At 35.1% G+C, this 7,328-nt stretch overlaps 1 pseudogene; it reads left to right on the plus strand.

Annotated features, from left to right (window-relative positions):
• The first annotated feature begins 1,937 nt into the window (after positions 1-1,937).
• On the plus strand, positions 1,938-7,121 carry LOC132233840 (developmental pluripotency-associated protein 4-like; annotated as a pseudogene).
• The last annotated feature ends 207 nt before the right edge of the window (positions 7,122-7,328 follow it).

Genomic DNA, 7,328 nt, shown 5'->3' on the forward strand with positions numbered 1-7,328 from the left:
AGACATTGAGGGAAGGCTCAGGGAAATGTCATGAGTGAAAACCCCAACCTGGCGGACAGCGGGCCCTGTCTGAGGAATATCAAGGAGGTTAGTGATCTGGACAGCAGTGGGCAAAGGGAAGAGTGCTTACGATAAAGAAGAGTGATGAGAAAGGCTCAAAGGGCACAATAAGAGTCTGGATATTAGCAAAAACACAATGAGCGGCAAATTGTAAGAGACACATCATTGTTGGTGATAAGGAAAGAGGAACTTTTTCTCTCAGAATATAATAGTCAGAATGTTAATAAAAGAAAGACTAATAAAGAATTTCTATCACATAGATTTTCTAACATTTTTATTAACAATTAATAGGGAAATAGACTTACTATAATTTAACTTCAGTTGTCCATATGATAAAAGAAGAGGAGGAAGAGGAAAAAGAGGAAGAGGAAAAAGAGAAGGAAAAAATGAAAATAATGAAGCATTATGTTGTTTCTTAAGGTAGCCCATCACAGAGCATTCAAGCCAGAGATGATACCACAGTTTTTCTGGGATCCATACTAGTTAAAACAGCTTCTTACCCTACAGCTTCCATAGTCTAAGGATCTCTCTATAATAAATTGTAATTTTCCTGGGAGAGAAAAAGAAGTCCTAATGCGTGTGCACTGTAGCTTAACATAAAGCACACCATCTGGTGCTTGCTTTTCATTCGGCAATGATCTATAATGACATATTATAACAGATTTTATCTGTTAATTACTAAGAAGCAAAAGTGATTTTGATCTCAAATTCAATAGAGCAAAATAAAACAGTTACAGTAATGGGAAAAGTGTTCCTTAAGAATTGAAAAATTACTTCAGAATTCATAAGTCTGTTTTGTACAATATAACTATTACTCACTGCTATACAAACTCATGGCAGAGGTTTAGAACATTTTTTTTTCTGCCTGCATTTCCATTTTTTAATTTGTAGATGTTTTCATGGTAGTAAAATCCTTTCTATGCACTAAGAATAAAACACTAAAATATCTATCTTGCAAAATAACTAAAAGTTGCTTAATTTTTTAATTCATATAAATCCAATGGCTTATTTAGGGTGCATCTCTATGCTGAAAAAACTGTAAGTATATATTTGAAATATGTGTTTTTTCCTCTAGCATACCAAAATGTGAAAAAAAATGTGAAGAATCAAAGTAGAAATGGTTAACAGGTAATGATATCAAGACAGACGATCCAATGGTCTCTCAGGAACGTCTTTAAAGAAATGCTTTGACCAACTAAACCTTCTGGAGCCCTGGAGGTTTGTTGTTTTATCAAAAGTAATTTTACAGTTTGGAAATATGTTTTTTCACATGAAGCTGGATGGCTTGAGCAGCATTCATGGGAACACAGGTCAACATTTTCACTCTTGTAAAAGATATCAGTGACACTGACAAGTACCCTATCTGCTAGAAGTTGTCACTTGCAGGTTCAAGGCAAAGTAATTTTATCCCCTAAACCTTTAAGTTTAAAGAATTGAAAAAGAAATCATAAAGTCATATAGACAAGTAGTAGGGGTTCTCAAAAATTGTAGGTCTATTCAAGCTTAATTTGACACTTCATTTATACTGCATTGCAATAATACACCATAGCAAACAATTGAAACATATTATTTTTACTTTATTGCTGAAAGAGATAAGCATTTGCACTAGGTGGCGAATCAAATAGCAAGCTGGGTTATAAGGTTTTGTTGCTTATTCTGGGATTACATAGACATACATTTAGTCTAATTTAATCAAGGCTACCAGATGGTACTTCCTTTTCATTTACTTAAACCTATTTGCCATTTTCTTCTTGGTTATTGAATTCCCAATGCTCATCTTGGTTAAAAAAATAAATAAATAAAAAAATAAAAAAAAATTTAAAAAAGCTTACAATGAAAATAGTGTTGACTATACTCCCGTGAAGCTAGGTGTAGCCATGACACCAAATGCTATCAATGCAGAGTTAGCAGGTTACCTTCCTTACAGAATAACAAATCATTTTATTCACATTCAGAATATCAGTTTTACGGTAATGGACTAACATAACCCTGTGAATAATTTTCTTTTTTTTTTATATTGTGAAATCAGCTAACTAAAGTCGAGTTGAAGAAGTGGAGCCACCATGTTTGGACATAATCAATATCATCAATACATTTGGGAAAAAAAAATCTGTTGAGTTCCCCTAGCATAAGCAGGAGCAACCTATGTCTGGAATTACTATATTGGTTCATTTTCATTTCACAGTAAGTTGTCAATCATCAAGTATTCTAATCACAGAAAAAAATAGATATTCTACACTGTGGAAGAGTTATCTGACCGACACCCCAAAATCTATTCTCCACTGATTCCTTCTAGAAATGCAACTACCCTGGCAGCTAGGTGTGACCGTAAGACTAGGCTCTGAGATGTGAGTACAGTAGAAATATTGGGTCAGCCTTTCTGAAAGGAACTGCATTTCTCTCTATGTCCACTTGCCTAAAAAATGGTAACAACAGGAACAACCCCTTCGGAGCCAGATATGACAGAACCACTTCACCAACCTTTGACCACTCAGCCAGTGGCCAGGGACATAAAGTATTTATTCAAACTACTGCCTTTGTTAGACCAACTTGTTTGCACTAATTTAAAATCAGATACAACTAAATAATAAAGAAATAACAATTTAAAAAGCCAAATATCTTATTCTTCTAATTTTGAAATTTCAGTTTTGAATAACTGTGGAGAAGTAGATTCAGGTTGATTTTAGAATTAATATCCAGGACTTCACCAAACTTCCATACTCAGTTTTTTATGCCTGTTCTTCATTGCCAAATTTTTAAGTTAATCAAATAAGTGACCATCTGCTGATCTTTAAGAGTAAATGATAAATATCGATGAATATTTGAATTATAGAATAATGCATTAATTAATCTTTTATCAGGGGGACATCTTGACAAACTATATTTGATATTTAATAAAATCTATTTGGAGGCAATAAATATTGTATATTGAACTATTTTAGCTTTTATATCACAGATGAAATCAAAACAGAACAAAAATCTAATTTAAAAGCCATACTTTCCAAGGCATATATATGTAAACATAGCAAGAACAAGTACACAATTTGTATAGGTACTATATTAGTAGTAGTTATAATTAACAACTACCATTAATTATTCCTAACACTAGTATTAAAAACAGGTTTAAATATCAGCTTATATTTTCTATTTGACTATGTGTCTTGGTCAATTTTCTATTTGACTATTTGACTGTAAGTCATCACATCCAGATGGCAATTTTAATAATGTGCCCCTTAAGCACTTTAATAGGTATCTCTTTTGACATTTTCAATATTTACTGACACTATACAACTCTGCTGATAGTTTTCCTTGTTTTTCAATAATTACTTCTTCTTGTAATGACTTATTTTGTATATTTGTTCTTTCTTTCATGTCGGGCTTTATTAAGTTACTATTTAGCTTATCTTTTCAACTCTTTTCAAGTAAGTAATATATGATGTGTAAATTTCTTAAATAAAAGTTTCTGCTTTGTATCTATTTTCTATCTAATATATGTTTCTATTTAAATTTTTATAATTTATTTAGCTGTTGAATTGAGAATAGATTTATTTTCAAATTTAATTTATTTTTATAAAAGGTCTTAGTATTTTTTCTGTAATCAGTTTTAAATGTATTTCATGAATTCTGATCTGTGATGTTCTCATTATTTTTATTATTTAAAAATTATTTATTTTGATCTTGTACTGTCCCTTTCACCCAAGATGTATTTAAAAAGGAGGATTTAATTTCTAGGTGTAACTTTCTTTGATTGTTCTTCATATTGTTACAAATCCTTAGTTATATTGTGTTTTGATCCAAGAATATTGTTGGAAATATTTATACTCTATGGCACTAAGTAATATTTTCTTTGTATCTGATTATACAATCTTTTTTTTAATGAATGCTTCATAAGCACTTGTGAAAAAAATTGCATATCATATTATCTTGGTATGAGATGTATATACATAATTAATTACAGTAATATAAATTAAATGTACCCTGTTTTTGTTTTTCTTATTTAAAAATTCCTATTAAATGTGTGACTTTTTTCATTTCCTGTATTTCCATTCTAAGAAATTTATCTGGCTTTATTATTCATTTCTTCTTTTTTCATGGTTTGTTTGTTTGTTGCAGGAAAGTTGACCAGCTGAATTGTATAATGTCACATTTTCCATTTTAATTTTGTCACAGTTTTCAAAGAAGAATTTTGTGTGCAGGGATGACAATATGTTATCTATATATATATATAAAAGCCTAATATGCAAATTGTCCCCACAGGAGTTCGACCGGGAGACTGATCACTTGCTATGACATGTGCTGATCACCATGGGATGGCACAGAATGAAGGAAGGCCCCATCCGGCAGCCAGCAGCTAGGGAGAGGGACCCCAGCCAGCCCTGATCGCCGGCCAGGCATAGGGGCCCTACCCATGCTCGATTTTGTGCACTGGGCCTCTAGTGTTTTATAAGAATCTTGTTTCAAAAGCACCCACTTCTATCTATAACAAACTATGATCCTTTACCGAATTTTTTTACGGGGAAGTGAAGAATGGGGAGATTGGTTATGTGTTTTTTAATTTTTTAAAAATTCTTTTGCCTTGAAATATCCTAAATTTTCCATCTTACTCTTCTTCCTTTCATTATGCTTCTTCCAAAGGAGGCCTTTCCCTTTCTGTCCACCCCTTCTCCCAGCCACACACACTCTTAGGCATAATCTTTGCATGTAATACATCCTTATAAATCTTATCCCTATAATTTCTATTTTTACATATTAATGATCTTTCATTTCTGATGATGGTTTGGGATTAAGTTTCGACTCTCTGTTAGCTGCCCTCTCTCTTCTGTGCACTATTTTTCCCCTGAATTTCCCAAAGACCCACACCAGCTTTCAGGGATGGGTTGCCTGACACAAACTATGGCTGTTAGAAGAAAACAGCAAAAAAACAAACCAACAAAAAACAAACAAACAATAAAACAAAACAAAAGCAAACAAGTAAAAAATAAAACAACCAAATTTGAACTACCAGGAAAAGAAACAAGAAGAGGACCCCAAAGTGATTCTTCCCCTTCTCCTCCATGTCTGCCATCTCCCGCTGGTTCCTCTGTTCATCAAACCAAACCAGAAGCTGGAGGCAAAGCAGCCCATTTATGTAGTTCAAACAATCTGCATCCTGAGGGAGAGGCAGATCTGGGGGAGAAGGAGATTCAGTACATCCTCACAAGTTCATACTATTGCGGAAATGCTTACAGTAAACACAGTACCAAAATATCACACAAGGTAAAAGCTCTAACATGTCCTTAGAAGAAAACTGCAATAAAGCAAGCGCTATATTTTTCATGTTGCACCAATGACTATAGCCATCAGATTTGTTTTGCATCTTCATTCTTTTCTGTTTTGCATGACTTCTACCCAATCTTCCTTTAAATTTATGACTGAAGACAGCATACTCATTTGCAAGCTAATAGGGTTGGTGATAGGCAATATATGGTTAGAATTGGAAACTGAAACTGCAAAAGTGGCATACCAAAACCAGTTCAAAATTTCCCATTATACTCTGGAAACTCTAACTTCAAAAGCATGATTATGTTTTGAATTTTATTTTGCTAATAACTCAGTACAAAATGAAAAAGCTCTCTCTCAACAAAGGAGAAAATAACTATACAGTAAAAATATTTTCTTTCTAATATATTTTTACACTAAAAAATAAGATAAGAACAAGGTATTTCATGGTATGTAGTACTCATACAATTCTATATGTTCTGTATCATGATTTCCAATAATTTAGAGTAATCTGCAATCCACCAATAATTAAGAATAGGATACAGAAAAGTTACACTAAGGATTGGAAAGTGAATGACAGAAAAATGTCTGATATAACCTAAATTTGGGAGATTATACTTTCCTAATGCATTATCAGTCTTAATAATTAATGCACTTACTATATACTATAGTTATATCCTGTTCTACTACATTTGAAATTTGTTTTATTTTAATCTCTTTAATACTTGCATATGTAAAATTTATTTTGCCCAGACAAGTATGAACAATTTGTGAGACAGAGAGACATATCTATGTGAGGGGAACACATCTATTGGTTGCCTCCTACACTCACCCCAACCAGAGCCCAGCCGGAGAGGAGCCTACAACCAAATGGAAGTCCCCCAAGAAGTCAGGGGAGTGGAAAAAAGCTTCAAAATCCCAACCAGTACAAACTAAACAGAAACACAGAGCTGCTGGCGAACCAAGCAGACAAAGATCCTCAGGGATGGAGACCAAATGGGAGAGATCTAAGAAAGATGATAAAGCTTCCTGTCCACAAAAGATGGCACAAGAAAATAAAAGAGTAACAGTTCACAAGGAGATACCAATTCCCCCGCTGCCCATTCACTTGCCACCAGTTAACCTGATTCACCGGGACGTCGTGAGGGGTTGGCGCCCGCAATTAAAGCTGAGCACCAGGGCAAGAAATGGGAAACATATCATAGGCTGCGTGAATACGCTTACCCTACTCAAATGGATATTCCTATCAAATCAGAGGAAGCAAAGGTATTGACATTATCTCAAAGGAAATTGAAGATGCAAAAGGGGAAAATTAAAGATTCTGGACAGTTTTGGTTTTCCTGAAGTGACTGTTCCGGGGCGGGGGGGGGGGGTGCGGTGCTGCACCTGACTGGGGTGCTGCTGCTCTCCTGGAGGGAATGGACAATATTTTAGTGACAACTTCCACCCCGGATGATGTGTTTGCCTCCTGGAGCAGAACTGCAGCCACGACTAGGAAGACTGGGAAGATGGAGACTGTGGGGTCACCTCAGGAGGCCTCTGGTTACAAGTGGGGGGTGGTCCATGGACAATGTCTCCTTGCAGACACAGAGGGTTGGGTTCATCTACAGTTTGATGCTGGGCGAGCCTGGGTTCCTGAGAAACCAGGGCAAGTGTGTTCACTGTTCTTGGTACCTTCCTGCAACTTTCCACCCCCACACCTGGAGAATAATGTGTTGTGCCCCAAATGCATTCATAGGAATAAGGCATTAGTGAGTCGTCTCCATTGCCAAGAAAAAGAGTACCGCTATGATGGTAATTAATATGGTAGAAAGGTGACTATAATCAATTCCATGGTGCCACTGACAGGCCCACAGATGGGTGGGGAGAAGATGTTACTCTCAGACGACCAACAGTGCCTGCTGCTCCGTCTGCTGGGATACAGTTATGTTTTAAAATAGACATGCATTTTACAAACAATCATTCATTGCAGTGAAGATGCAAAAGTCACTTACACCATCCAATGATTA

This window comes from Myotis daubentonii, chromosome 4, assembly GCF_963259705.1.
Source record: "Myotis daubentonii chromosome 4, mMyoDau2.1, whole genome shotgun sequence".
NCBI lineage: Eukaryota > Metazoa > Chordata > Mammalia > Chiroptera > Vespertilionidae > Myotis > Myotis daubentonii.